The sequence below is a fragment of the Crocodylus siamensis genome, chromosome 1 (assembly GCF_052110815.1).
Source record: "Crocodylus siamensis isolate JL-2025a chromosome 1, ASM5211081v1, whole genome shotgun sequence".
NCBI classification, from domain to species: Eukaryota; Metazoa; Chordata; order Crocodylia; family Crocodylidae; genus Crocodylus; species Crocodylus siamensis.
The window spans coordinates 194,774,206-194,789,380 of record NC_143395.1 but is presented as its reverse complement, the minus strand read 5'-3'; the positions used below and the strand labels follow the sequence as shown (position 1 = coordinate 194,789,380).

The window sequence follows — 15,175 nt, the reverse complement described above, 5'->3', positions numbered from 1 at the left end:
TTTCTGTTCAGGGTCGGCGGTTCCAGATTCTTGATTCGGTCCACAACGCTGTTTCTGCTGCTCCTGCTTTTCCATCTCCTGTTGTCATCTGATGTTTCAGAGTACTGAGATCCCTGCAGCAGACTCTTCCTCTGTTTGGGGTACTGCTGGGTGATAGTCTCCCACGAGTTGATATTGATATTGCATTATTTCAAGCTGGCCTTGAGGACATCCTTGAAACACTTCCTCTGCCCTCCTCTTGAGTGTACACCTTGATGGAGCTGGGAGAATACAACTTGCTTCTGGAGTCTGGAGTGATGTGACCGGGTCAGTGAAGTTGATGTCAGATGATCATTGCCTTGATGCTCATGGTATTTTCTTGTAAGAGGATGGTAATGTTAGTGAGCCTGTCTTCCCACTGGATCTGAAGGATCTTTTGCAGGCAGTGTTGATGGTACTTCTTGAACAATGTAGATTTGGCTCCTGTTGAAAGAGGAGGAAGTCAGAGGCTCCTCAGCTGTAGGCTGAACAACAACAACAAAAAAAGAAAACACGTTAATCCAACTGCCCTGTAAGCACTATCTTAATGCTTCAGGCTCCTGCAACGGTCATGTTTTCAACACAGAAACAAACCTGCTAATGTCATTATGAGGAATTGGCTTCTCTCACCAGACCCCAGGCAGGGGGTGATATACATCTAGCAAAGACTGGCCCTGACTAGTGTGGCAGGAGCAAGACACCATAATGCCATTAGCCATGAGGAATTGGCTGTTTTGATCTCATTTAGTGCTGTGCCACTGATAGGGGAATTCAGTTCAGTGGTCTTTTATGTGGTGAAGTGCATGAGGGCAGAGAAAAGTGAAATTCACTCAGCTTGGTGGGGTGGGGGCACTGGGATGTGGGCTGTAGTAGCAGCCATTGCTGCTTCTGTTTTGAGTTGCTTATAGTGACCAACATTTGAATATTCGGTCTGCAGCTGGCCATGATGATGCCTGCCTCAGGCTGGAAATACTAAGATGAAGGGATGAGAGGAAAGTGGCAACCAGGAGTCTGTCATTTCCTACCTCTTGCATGCTCGACTTAGCAGCTTTAACACCACTCTTTGAATAGAGCTCTGCTGTGTGTGTGTGCACAGTTCTCAGCATTGCCAGTGCTAGGTGCTTTACTTATACAATGAGGCTATCCTGGCCCTGAACAGCTTGATCTCTAGAAGGACAGACAGGGAAAATGATGTGCCATGCAAGCATTGCATCCAGGGCGCAGACTGCTACATGCAGTGCCTGACGCCTCCCCTTCCACAGTGTGTGGGGCTACAGAGGTGTGCTGCAGAACTACTCCACATGTTATTCTTAAGTTCTTGCCACATGTTCTTCTGGCTACAGGGCTACAATGGCTGAGTCCTCCCCCAGGCCTTTCACTTTCACTGACTCTGTAGTCATATATGCTTTGGCCTGTGCTTGGTGGATGAGCACAGATGCTCTGCTCTGTAAACCAGGCTGGCAAGGCAGGGTCCCGGGCAGAATGCACAGTGGGGCATATGCTTAGGCTGTTTTGAAAAGGAAAAACCTGTGCTGTGACTAACAGATGACAGCGATAGCACCAGGCAGCTTGGGGGCAAGCTACTGTTGTCCTTGTGCCTTTGGGATAGTATGTGGGTCAGTGTCATATCTGCTTTACTTCTTCTTGAGAGCTAAGCTGGGACTGCTGCCGTAAGTAGAAGGAGGGAAGCAGACAGGAGGTGAGACTGTTTCCAGCATCCTCTTTCTTCATTAGTGAGAGTAAAGCACAGCCTTGAGCATCAGGGAATTTCCACTGGATGGGAATGCTCAGTTCTAAAAGACCTTAACTACTTCCTCCCCTTTCTTGCCCCACCTAAATCCATGGCAAGGGGACCTGTGTTGTTTTTATGTGGATGTTGTCTGACATGATAATGGAAGCAAACCTGGGCAATGACATGCAGGGAAAAGCAAAACAAATTGGTTTCCAGGCCCTCAGGATACTCATAAGCAAAGAACCAACAGAAGAAAGGAAAAATGAAATGGAGAGATGAAAACTGCAGCTGAAACAGGCATGAGACTGGGGAGAACTGGCCTCACCAATTCTATTAAAATTCAGAGCTGTAACCAGTTGTGCTAAACATCAGCATGCACCCTCGGTGGTACCCTGACCTCTCTTACTAGTTCTTGGATTGGCACCATTGCTTGAACCAGGGACTATGGAGCTACCAGCATGACCTAAAAGGTCATGCTCCTGAACCAAAACCCATTCCTGTGAACTTGTTACCTGGTGACAGCTGCCATGTCATGTGGGAGGAAATCTTCCACAAGGACCTGCAAAAGGAGCACAGAGACCTGAACTGGAAGACAGCCCACTGGGCACTCCCTGTGCAGGCATGGAGAAACAGTGCAGGGCAGAGAGGTCCATTTAACTGCCTGAGGCCAACCTGCTGGTGGCAAGCAGAAACAATCAACCACCTTTTCTGGAATTGCCCATATGTCAGAGAAGTGTGAAAGAAAGTACATGGACTCCTTCTGGCAATGACAGGTTTCAGAACCCTGACCAGAGAAGTGGTCCTCTACAGGTACTTGACCAAACAGCAAGGGACCTGACAGCCTGCTTTGACCAGTTCATCTCTCACTTCAGGTATGCCCTGTGGAAAGCCAGGAACCTGTTCACAAATAGGTGCTCAGACTCCACAATTGAAGACTGTATTAAAATGGGGCTGAGTTAAATGTACTGGTACTACAGGAAGACAGAAGAGGACAACAGGAGAGAGATGGCAGACCTCATATGGTGGAGAGTGGACTGGCATAGACTTTTCAGAGGTGAGCCCTCTAAAGAGAACAACGATGACAATGGTGAGGACAGCAATGACAAAGAGGACAAATATGACAACAATGAGTGAAAGCACTGGAATGGTGATGGGTGCACAATGTGAACTTTGGAATGGGACTAAAATAGTTTAACTGGTAAAGTGTGTTTTGATCTGTCAAGTGAACCACAGTGGTCACTTGACGGGTTGGTAGGGGTACAGTTATATATGTAGGGGGAGGACTCGGCCATTGTAGCCCTGTGGCCAGAAGAACGTATGGCAAGAAGAGCTTAAGAATAACATGTGGAGTAGTCCTGCAGCACACCTCTGTAGCCCCACACACTGTGGAAGGGGAAGCGTCAGGCAATAGAAATAAACATTTTTGCAAAAAAAAGAACTAATTCTCCCGCCCTTCTGCCAAAGGAATTATTGTTTTCCTGCTGCTTTTTATGACAAATACCATGCCACAAAAGGAATGAGGATTCTCTGTTGGAAAGGTTTGACCAACCCACCCTACCTGTTCCTGGTCCTGCTTCGCATGCACTACAACCAGTAATGAGGTAGTGAAACTACTCCAAGGGCACCTTTTCCAGGGGCAGAGTGAAGGTGATGCCCTCTCTTGATCTCTTTTAGCAGCATGTCTCCCAGAGGCCTGAAGATTCCTGGAGCTTCTGCTGAGACAGCACCACTCTGCACCTCTTCTGGTGCGGATGCAAGGTCCCAGGAAAAAAAAAATCAGCGCTGTTTCATGTGCATTGGAGCTCACTGCAGGATCATTACTGTGGCTTTTACCCCATGCAGAAGACCACTGGGGGAAGTTTCATGCACAGTTCAGCAGTCTGAAGTGGTCTCTGGTGCTGTCTTCTCGCTTTTCCAGAGCTGACAGTGGAACTCGGATCTAAAAGATCTGAGAATAACAGAAATTGTGCACATGGCACCCCAACTGCTATTCTGTTATTTTCCCCACCCTGCAAAGATTCTTCTGGAAGGAGAGTTATCTTTTGTTTGCTGAACAAAGCTAAGAGCTGATTTAAATATGAAAAAAAATCAGCTTTTCAGGAGAGAAAGCCTGGCAGTGCACTCAGAACTGTCCTTTTTCAAGAAGATGCTGTTATGACAGTTAGCCCCAGAGGCCTTGCTTTGCCTTGGTGAACCATGGAGGCTTTTTTTTTTCCCCAGTCAGTGTCTCACTTCTGGTTGGCCTTCCTCAGGGACTTAGTGCTTGGTGGTGGCTGTTTTTTCTAAGTGAGTTTTTGAGCATCTCTGCTATCGGGATCCCTGTGGGTATATTTGCACAGCAGCTGAAATACCATTTTGAAAACTGTTGCTTAGGAATGCCATAGAAATGTGACTCCAGTACTTTCATTTTGCAGGTTACTTGGTAAGAGAGAGCTCCTAACATACACACCACTTTGCCTTTGGTGCAAGTCCTTTGGTGCCACCAGAGGTACCATGCAAGTGTCTTATAAAAGGTGGGAGAGGATTGGTGAAGTGGTGTTACCCAGTGGCTTAAGTTTAGGACTGGATGTCAGGAGTTCCATGATCAGACTTAGAAAGGGAAAAATCCTTCATTGGTGCCACAGGGTATGTCTACACTATGTCCCCTGCACCCCTATGGAGGGGCTTTGTCAAATATACCCAGCCTATTTAACATGCGCTAAACCCAGAAATTATATGATGAAGCTACTCTGGGGGTCCCTCATGCTGCTGTTCTTGAGACTTCTATCTCCAGCATCTCTGAGAAGAGTAGGGAGTGGCCCTTAGTAAGGCTTTGTTCCCTCATTTCTGGGTTAACAAGTGTGTGAATGTGAGCAGGTAAATGGGGTGTATTAGAGATCAGACCCTCCTGGATGTGCTGGGAACATAGCATAGACATTGCCCCCACAGTGTATCAGTTTGGTATTTCCCTGCAGGAGGTTACAGCTAAAGTCTGCTTCTGTCCCATGGAAAGAGCCTCAACTCCACCTAGATTAATTTGTGGAGAGGTCTTTCTCTAACGAGGAAATGCCTCAAGACTTGTGTATTAGAGGAAGTGCCAAATTAGAAATGGTCACGGCTTTTTTTTTTTTTTTCTGTTTATTTGCACCGGTCCTGGAAGCACTGTAATACCAGGTCAATGCATGGAGTGGATGGAGCACGCTCCGGTTCCACCACCCAATACCAAAAAGAATCTGCTCAATATAGACCTCCGATGGAGGACATATTAGAGACAATCACCTGCCCTGGGGAGCTCGCCTACATGGTCACGCTGCTTCCCCTGTGTGTCTGTGCAACGGGCTCTCCTGGGTGCAAATCAATTATTTGGTCTCCTTACGCAGCTGGTGTCAATTGGGGTAGCCTCTTTGAAGCCAGTGGAGCCTGATTGATATACAGTTAGGGTGGTCATCATAGAGGACTGTCTGGTTTTCTGCTACTCTGTCCTCTATTGATACAAAAGCTGTTGCCTTTATGTCCTCTATTTTACTCTTCAAGAGAGAAATAGAGGACATAAAGGTGTCCAGTTTCATAACAATAGAGGACAGAGGACAACCATACTGTCCACTATAATGGCCACCCTATATACACTAGTGGAGGATCTGGCTAGGTATTTGCAGTTCTGCCTTTAAACAGGTAATTCTCTTAGAGGTTGTCTAGTATTTTCACGCAGACAGCCTCAAAGACCTAAAAGTCAGGGTGTGCCAAGGGGATTTCCTAGTACAAATGTTTTTGCAAAGACTCTCATTGGATTTATGGATGTTGTTCAAGACTTTCCAGGACAGGATCTTCATTCCTTTTGTAGCAAGGTAGTTGTCATAAAAAGCAACAAGAAAATCATCATTCCTTTGGCAGAAGTGTGAGAGAGATGACATAAGACAGTGGGTCTGACAGGGCCATAATTTTAAGTGCAGAATTACATGCAAATGCATAATCAGATCATTTGAAAAAAAAATGTATATTTATGCAATGCTAAGTAGCTCCTTTGGAATCATTCTAGTCTGTTGCATAAATATAAATATTTTTGCCTATCGTATTGAAATTAGCCTCTTTGATGCTTCCAGGGCAGTATTAAGAACAGGGTAATATTATTCTTATTGGATAGAACCCTTGATGAAAGTTGAAACTCTATAAATGTTTAAATAAGTGGATTTCTAAGTAAGCCACACTAGCCTCAATCACTGCGGCTATTAAACAAGATGTACAGTAGCTGACAGATGCTGTAAATCAACTATTTTGTTGTCTGAAAGTGAGGAATGGCTTGCAGCGTAAAAGCCATTGTTCAAGCTGTTTGGTGTAATGGTAAACAACACTTAGGGCAAGGCTGTTTAAATCACATTTTTGATTGTCAGCAGAAATGTTCCTTCTCTGCACAGATTTACCACACTCTGCTACACCCAGAAACGATAATGCATGTGGGATTGTTAGCCTGGAGACATTTAGTTTTCTAGGGGTATGGTTAAATTGTGCCCAGGGAGCCAGATTTTACAGATAGCTCAGCAAGATGTTGGGGGCTGGGATGTTGAAAATCTGGCCATGATTGTGGGCTTCAAGCACTGTAAAAAAATTCTGGCCCTGACCCCTATTGAAAATGTGGTTCTAGAGGAACAACCTGCTGGGGAGGCAGTTTCAGGACAAGCTGGGCATGTCTACACATTTATTAATGAGCCCTAATTATGACTCATTAAGTTTAGTATCTGTAATAACAGGTACTAACTCAATGCATTGAGTGCTACTGTGCACTAGCACAAACAAACTTTTGTTGGTGATACTTAATGCTCATTGGATTAATCTGTTGCACATTAGCATGGTTTTTGCCAGCCATGCTAATATGCAGTAGAATTAGTCAAATGGGCATTAAATGTCTCATGTAGGCAGTAAGTGGGCATTAAGTGTCTCACATGCCCACTGACACACAATGAAAGCTCCTGCACCTGATCCGCTACTGCCTTGTCACTCATTTACGTGAGTACCAAGTGTCACCAATCTTTTCCATTATGTACTCACTTTACACAGGTGAGTAAAAGGGGAAATCTATTTCTTGTTAACAGTCACACTGCCATTATGTCTCCCTGAGGCTTTGTCTGCTCTGGCACTGTGTCACTAATGCCTGGCTCCACAGCAGACCCCTGCCATCTATTCTCCCCATGGAAGTCACTTCAGCCACTGGCAATACAGTTCCATTTCCTCTGTCAGCTGCTGCATCTACCCAGATTATCCCGACTGCACTGCTAGAGGGAGGCATGTATTCTTGGTCATGGATTAAGCCATGCTTCTGCCTTTACTCATTGAAGATTTTGTGAGCCCCTATACATTCAGAGGGATAACTGCTTCAACTTAGCTTAATGAAAAATTAAACTGATGTGGCAGATTTTGACCCCTCATCTCCTTTCTACAAGGAAAATCAAATGCGTCATCTTCTGACTGCGAATGGAAAATGGGAATTTACACTGATGAAATGACATCCCAGATTCAAGGAAGAGACTTTACAAGCTCATATCAATCACCACTGAACCATGCTAAAAAATGAATTGTGCAGTGATCTTACTAGGTCAATTAAGTTATAGTGTTGTGGGGGGGGAACACCTGTATTTTGTTTCAGTGTTAAATTCTTTCTTCTCTGAATACTATACCAGTATAATGATGAGAGAGAAGTTTTCTGTCTGAAGAAAACTAGCCTAGCTGAGTCCCTGTCAGGGAAAGCATAAGAAGTAGCAGCAATTTTTGTGTTGAACATGCTGAGAATGCAATATGGAAATTTTTTTCTCAGTTCAGTAGGCTCGAAAGGGATTTTTCTTAGTACTGTAACATAGTTAAGTTTGTAAGCCTCTGCCACTTAATTGTCTGAGCTGACAGAGACTTGGGAGGCCAGAAGGCAAGACAGAGACACAAGATCTCTGCATGTGGAAAGAACTCTGAGATTCCTGGTGACTGCAGTGAATGAACTGAGTTTGGGTTGTATCCTCCCCCCTCCTTTGTTCACCTGTTTCTTCTGCTCTGCTCTTTCAGATTCTGCAGATTGTGACTGGATCCACGGGGCCTGAGGGATTCCGACTGAGTGGGCGAAAGTTGTTTCTGGAAGGGCAGAGCTGCAGATATAGTTTAGTTGATATTCCTCTCCATCTGTATTATGCATTAAGGTACACTTAAAACCTATTTTTCAGTCTGGCAAGCTGATAACATGCCTCACCTCATTTTTTTTAATATAAATGAATTAGTATATCCGGGAAGAAGACTTGCCACTTCTTATTTTACAGATCAGGGGAAGGAACAGGAGCCTTAAAGAGAGAAGGATTATGTAAGAGGGACAAACCTCATTCTCCTGACAAAAGAATGAAGAGAACATGGCTTGAGGTGAACAACCTGTATCTTAGTAGGGAGTCCTTTTAGTTTAGAAGTAATACTATTATAGAAGTTTTAAAATTTTCCTTGAATTAAACTTTTTCTACTAGAGGCTGGCAGTAGTTTTTGTTTGTTGGATGTATTTATCTGCCTATGACAATAGTGCCTAGGAACTCCAGGCATGGATCCAGACCTTATATGCTAGGTGCTGTACAAACATGGAGCAAAAGAACAGCCCCTGTCTTACAGAATGTAATTGTGCAGGGTCTCTTCACAACTCTGCTGATGCTGAGTGACTGTCTAACATATACATCGGCTCCTCAGCTGGTGCAATTTTGTCTAGCTCCGCTGGTTTGCATCAGCTGGGATTCTAGTCTTGCCTGACATTTTAATCTGTTAATATGTCATTACAAACTGACCTGAGTTACGGGAATGAAACACAACCAAACATGTAGCTCTTTTTTGAAACTGTTGTGCAGGTGGAAAGACACAGTAGCATATGTGAAGGGCCAAAGCGTAGGTTTAAACTTTGGCTTTTCAGAGAGTTTTTAAGTTGATGTTAGAAAGGAAGTTTAGTGATGAATTTGCATCTGTGTTTAATTTCCTAGAAAATCTGGGGGAAAGTCCAAAAAACATTCTTTTTCCAGACAATAAAAGGAAACATACTTTTAGATGCATATAATTTAACTGAAAAGCTGTATATTGTATAGGTATATTACTGAGGCATTTTAATATATATATTTGTAAAGACACACTGTAGCTTTAGTTCAGTTATAGGACCCATACTGTGAATCTTTGAACAATTTCTAGTTACCAGTCTCTAAGAGGTAATGGATTCTCTAGGCATGTAAATTGATGTTGCAAATCCAAGTTACATTCTGGGCCAAGATGGAGTCCATTAAGTCATGACTGATCACAGGTAATGCACAGAAAGGTATGTTTTATCCTGTCTAGCATCAGTTCTCTTTCATCTAGCAAAGGGACTGGTGCGTTGTTTGAATGGTTCGGAGGGCACATCTACACAAGATGCTTTACTTGAGAGTAGAGCAAATTATTGTGCAGTAAGTCATCTACACGTGCAGACACTCTATTGCACAGTAATTTGCTCAAATCATGAGTAAATTTGCTACCTATAAATACAAGTAGCACATTTACTCATGATTACTAACTGCACTGTATGGCACATGTAGACAGCCGACAAGGAACAAACTTGCTCCTGCTCAGCCGGGCAGCAGGGGGCAGAAAATTTCTCCCTGCCTGTGGAAGCTGCCTGTTGCCAGGGCACTGGAGGCCAGGTGGGACAATGTCCCAGCCCCAATCCACCAGTGGGGCAACTAGCTGCAAGTTCCCGACAGATAACCTGCCCCTCCCCTGAAGCTCTTTCCAAATCCCCTGCCCCCAGTCAGGGAACAGGGGTCAGGAGCTCCCTGCTGCCAGGGCAGGGGGACATTAAAAACTTCTTGGGCTCTGGTGGTGGAGCTCACCCTGGCAGCAGGCAGCCCCACCAGAGCAGGGAGCAATCTCCCATCCCCCGCCAGAAGACATCTGTTTTCTGGCCCCATGTTTCTTGCCAGCCCCTGGGCTAGCACCCAGGGGGAGCTTAGAGCTCCCCCTAGCTGCTGCAGGAGGCTGGTGTGGGGCCGGAGGGGACTGGAGCAGATTGCTGCCAGGAGCAGCAGATCTGCTCCTGTCCCTGCACATGTAGATGCCTGCCCAGGGTGGGTTTAATCTAAAATAATTTACTCTAGAGCAAGGGTGGGCAATTATTTCGGGCAGAGGGCCACTTACTGAGTTTTGGCAAGCCATCGAGGGCCACATGACAGGCAGCCAGGGGCAGCTAAATATTAATTTTCTAAATTTTTTAGGGGCCCCGCAGGCCAGATAGAATGGTCTGGCAGGCCTCATCCAGCCTGCGGGCTGCATTTTGCCCACCCCTGCTCTAGAGTAAACCCACTCTGCAGCATTTGCATGGGTAGACACCCAGACAGACATAATGGCTCCAGGAATAAGTAGGCAGGCATGGGAAATGCTTCAGCCTTGCAGAGGGAGCCACATGTGTTCTGCACAGTGTTTGACTGCCTGTCTTTGCCTGTAGATAGAAGGTCTGGGTTGTAGCCCTTCCCTCGCCTACTCCTGCTTCCTCAAGCCTTCTTAAGCAGCTGGCACTGGCAATGGAAGTCCTAACTTTGGGTGTTTACGCTTATAAGGAGTATCACTATGCAAGGGAATGTACACACTAGAGGGAGATGCTCTTTCTGCCTTTTTCGCCATCACACATCAACTTGTATCCTGGCATAACTAAACATCTGACTCTCAACCTACATGCCTATTACATTGTGCCGTCTGCCAGACAAAAGATCCCCTCAAATGGGCATGCCTGATGGGTTTTAACCCATCCAGCATCACTGCTCTTGGGGGCAACTTTGTGTATGAGTGGCATAACATATTGGAATGAGGTAGGCATATGGTCCTGCCTCAGTGTGGAACTCCTGTGATGGTAGTCAACATGTGGGGACATGGTTCTCTTCTGTGTTACTGCAGCTTCATGCCATTCCAACTGTTGATCACAAGGGAGTTATACCAATGTAAAACTGAAGGAAAGAAGTGGTGTATCAGGTCTAGCCATTTTTGTAGCTACACTACAAGCTCCATTACTTTTATGTCCTGGTGGGCATTGCATTACATACGGATAATGGTAGGAATTTTCAATGTCATTAATAAGCCTGAGAAAATAATGCCCCTAAGGCCTCTACCTTATAGATTTCACTGGTATTTACCCTTGATTCCTTTCTTTAGCACCTTCTTAATGAAAAAGATGAGCTCACTCATCAACTGGGCTGCAGGATTTTCATCCTGTAAAAAAAAAAAAAAAAATTGGCATCCTGAAATAAAGATAATCCTGCCATGAAATCTAATTAAAGAAGAACAATACCCTTATTTCAAAGAGCAGTTTTCTAAACTTCTTTAAATTCAGGGGAAGCTAAGAAGCAGACATGAAAATTCATGTGTCGTCTTTTGAAGTTTTGTCTTTTAGGATGAGCCCAAATGGGTATTTAAAATATAAAAGCTTTTTTATTATTAGAGAGAATCCTATGGGATAAATATTGTTTATCAGTAAAGTGATAGATTGTCACAGCATTATGTGGTGTGTGTATATCAGTGAAGTGAAAGTTCTGACGCATCCGAAAAGCAAGAGTGGGATGCACCAGTCACTTTACTTGTATGTGTGAAACATGCCACAGCCGGCTGCATTTTATTTTTTAACGCTGTCAAATCCCAGTTTCCAGCAGGAGGTTCAACTAGATGACCTTAGGATAGGGGTAGGCAAAATATGGCCTGAAGGCCAGATCCAGCCCTCCAAAGGATTTTATCCAGCCCATGGTGGGTCCCTTGGCTCCACCTAGCCCAGGCTGGGGGGCAGCCCAGGCCATGTTGTGTGCGACTGGAGCCACCGCCCCAGGGCACATAGCAGGGCTGGGGTAGCATGGTGGTCAGACCCACTTCCTGGCAGCCCTCACAAAGGCAGTTCCTTCCAGCTGCTGCTGCCAGTCTGCATCACTGCTGCCAGCCCTGACCCTGCTGCCCAGACACCTTGGCTTGTCTGCCCCACATCCAACACCAGAGGTGCCGGACAGAGCAAGCGTGCGGGGTCTCCGTGGAGACTGGCATGGGACACCCATAGGCAGAGCGTGTTCAGCCAGAAGATGGGATGGGGCCATGGGTGGGTGAGGAATGGCGTCCAGGAGTGGGATGTGTGGACAGGGCTGGGGCTGGGGTTGAGGCTAGGATTATGGAATGGTAACAGCGTGGGGCCAGGGCTGAGGCAGGGCCAGCCTGATCTTGGATGGGGGCAGAGTGCATGCCCGTGACCAGGCCCCTGCTGCCCCTGTCCCAGCACAGGTTCACATGAGGAGCCCCAATACAGTGCGGCTGCAGAGTGGCACAGCCTGGCAGCTGTGGGACAGCCGTAATAGAATTTGACCAGATTATGGTCTGGGTCAGGCCGATCATGCTTCATCATGTGGGGAACAGATCGCAGCTCTGCCCTGGCCTCTGCCCTGCACTGTCACTGCCCCCCTTGCTGGCTCTGACCCTGCCCACCCATCCCACTCTCAGATGCTGATCCCTGCCTGCCTGCGGCCTCATCCCATCCCCCAGCTGAGTGCACCCTGTGCGCCGAGGTCCAGGGCTGTTCTAGTAATCTACCGCTTTGGGAACTTTGGTGACCTGTTGGGGAGGAGGAATGGGGGAAGGTTCTGCCCACAAAGGGAGCTGCTGACCCATCTTGCAACAGTTCACCAAAACTCCCTAAGTGGTCCTCCAGCCCCAGTAATTGCCCACCCCTGTCTTGGGAGGTTCCTTCCAGCCCTGCTTTTCTGTGAATCTAGGGGGTTGTGAATAAAGCTCAACGGAAAGTCTAGCCCAATGACTGCATGATTGTGAATGTTTGGGCTACAAAATTTGGGCTGGAATAATCCATTGTGGATAAATATGTGGATTGTGAGTTATGGGCTTGCCCAAGTTTTTTGGCACCAAAATAAATGGGTTTCAGATCATGCTTTCATATTCTGTCTTTGTTCACTCCTGTCAGCTTTTTCATCAGGCTTTCTTCTGGATTTTGCCATGAGCTTCTTGTGTGACCTCTGACAAGTTAGATGGATCTCTTTGAGAGAGATTCTGAATATAAGTCTGAAGTGATTCACAGTTACTCCTGATGTAACTGGAAACATTATTTATCCCACCTGTGCCTTTATTCCTCTTCAGTAAAAGGAAGGCAGAGAAATTTCCTGTTTTGTAAGTGTTGCAAAGCTCAAACCCTTAATGGTTTCATGGTGAAGAGCACTTTCAAAGATCCTGTAAGTAACAATAAATCACTCCCATAGCTGAGTGCAAGGCTGTAGTACAGTCCCTTGCTAGAACAGCGGCTACTTGTACAGAATAATTAGGCCACTGAACCTTAAGGTAAACCTTGGGACCCAAACCTGTCCCAACCTCAGTACCACTCTCTGTAGCATGAAGACTCCCATGTAATTGCCCCATTAGCTATCTCTTATCAAATGAGTGTTAACTGTGCATCCTCTGCACTAAGGCGAATTTCACTTGTATTAAAATATATCCATTCCCTCCACCCACTCCCACTCCATACAGCAGCAGGAAGTTAGGCCTAGCTATAGCAATGCAAGGTCACTGGTACAAAAGCTACACGGGGGCAACCAAGAAGCATCACTAGGTGAATGAAGAGAGTGAGAACACTGTTTACAGTAAACAGCAAATATTCTATTAAATCTTTTCTAATTGTTGAACAAGATAAGTTGACTTAGAGCCAAACTGTATCTTCAAATCATCAGTAGCACCAGAGCAAAAGCCATTAGAATTCATGAGAGACTTTCCATCAATTTCAGGGGGCTTTGTTTGAACCAGGCCTTAGAGTCCCTCCAGTCAGTGACATCAGGAAATGGGGAAATGGGAGGGGTTGCCTGCAGGTGAGACAGATGGACTGACCACCAATTAAGTGACCACTGATTTGCTTTTCAGTTACAATTAAGTATTACAATAATAATATCACCAGGTAAAGGAAGCCACTTCCTGCAAATGACAAAGAAGGTTTATGAAGGCATGTCGCTTTGACTTCACTCTGAAATGCTGCCTGCTGAAGCAGGGTTAAAATAGGGCATAAGTTCCTGGTTTTTCCAAGGCATAGAAGCCAGTAAGCGTGATGTTTCACAGTGTTTGGTGTCCTTGTCTCCTGTTTTATATACTTATATCCTTTGAATATATATCAGTCTAGCATTAGCAATAATCATTTGAATGCAGCCACTGGCTGTTATTCTTTATTTCTAAAGTGCCCATCACAGTGGGACCCCATTCTCAGTTGGCCTGTGGGCATTACCTTAATAGAAGTAATATATGGTCTAGCAGAATACAAATGCACACCTCTTCAGGAACACTGGCAATCAAAGACAGACCCCTGCCTGCTGTGTTTGAAAAGGATGCTATCAAACATGAAAGCACGGGAGAGAGCACTCTCTTTAAGAGTTGATGGGAAGGAAAGAAGCAAGGGGGGGAAAAAGACCCTACGTGAGGAATATCTTTGGCTAGCTCTGCTCACTGGGGGGGCATCAAGCATTTCTCTCTGCAGGGAGCGCTTTACAGGATTTTATACCTTATATTTCATCAAGGGATACTCACAAAGGATGGGGTCTATTTAAAAAATGAATGTAGTCTTTTTCCAATATGTTAGAACATAACAGAAAGTGTCTCAGTCACACCTCTTGAGGAACAGTGTGTGTGTGTGTGTGTGTGTGTGTGTGTGTGTGTGTGTGTGTGTGTGTGTGTGTGTGTGTGTGTGTGTGTGTGTGTGTGTGATGCACATGGAAAAAGGATCAGGCTGTGGGGACCAAGTGGGATTGCTGCAAATGGGACTCATTTGCTAGCAAGTATCTGATCCAGGGTTTGTTTTGCATTGTGAAAAGAGGGAGAATGATTAGTGTGGTAGGCATGGGCTTCCCAAAGGCTAGAGGGGTTGCAATAACAGCCACTTTATTGCTAAGATCCTAGGGAGCCCTGATCAGCAGTGAACCTGGAAATGTGGTGGTTTCCTTTGCATTTATTCCAGGGGGCTGAATGACGCACCCCCCTCCCCACCTGGCCGCACGTAGGTAAATGTTACAGCCGTGCAAAGGGGGAAGGAGGAGATTCTCCATCCTTCAGCCCAGAGAAAGGGGAAGAGGGTAGGGGAAGAGGTGGGGGGCTCTGTCTAAAGCCAGCCTGTGGGGAGCGGTAGAGGGGAGTCATGCCTCTTGGAAAGGGTCAGGAGGGGAGATAAACTGGCTGCAGGGCACGGGGGAAGAGAAGAGGAAGGAGAAAGGAAAAGGGGTCCTGCCTTTTGCAGCCCTGGGGAGAAAGGGTAGGGGAAGCGAAGAGAGCTGTCTCCTCAGTCCGGGGAGGGGGTGGGTAGGGAAGGGGGCCTGGATTTGGGGGGCAGGCAGGGGTGGGTGCTGTGTATGGAGGTGGAGTGGGGGCGCTCTGTGAGGTGATGGTGGGGGTGCTGCGTGTGGTGGCGAGGGG

The 15,175-nt window shown here is 46.0% G+C and overlaps 1 pseudogene; it reads right to left on the bottom strand.

Moving 5' to 3' along the window:
* Positions 1 to 4,866: 4,866 nt before the first annotated feature.
* On the bottom strand, positions 4,867 to 5,025 carry LOC149873827 (U2 spliceosomal RNA; annotated as a pseudogene).
* Between the last annotated feature and the right edge of the window lie 10,150 nt (positions 5,026 to 15,175).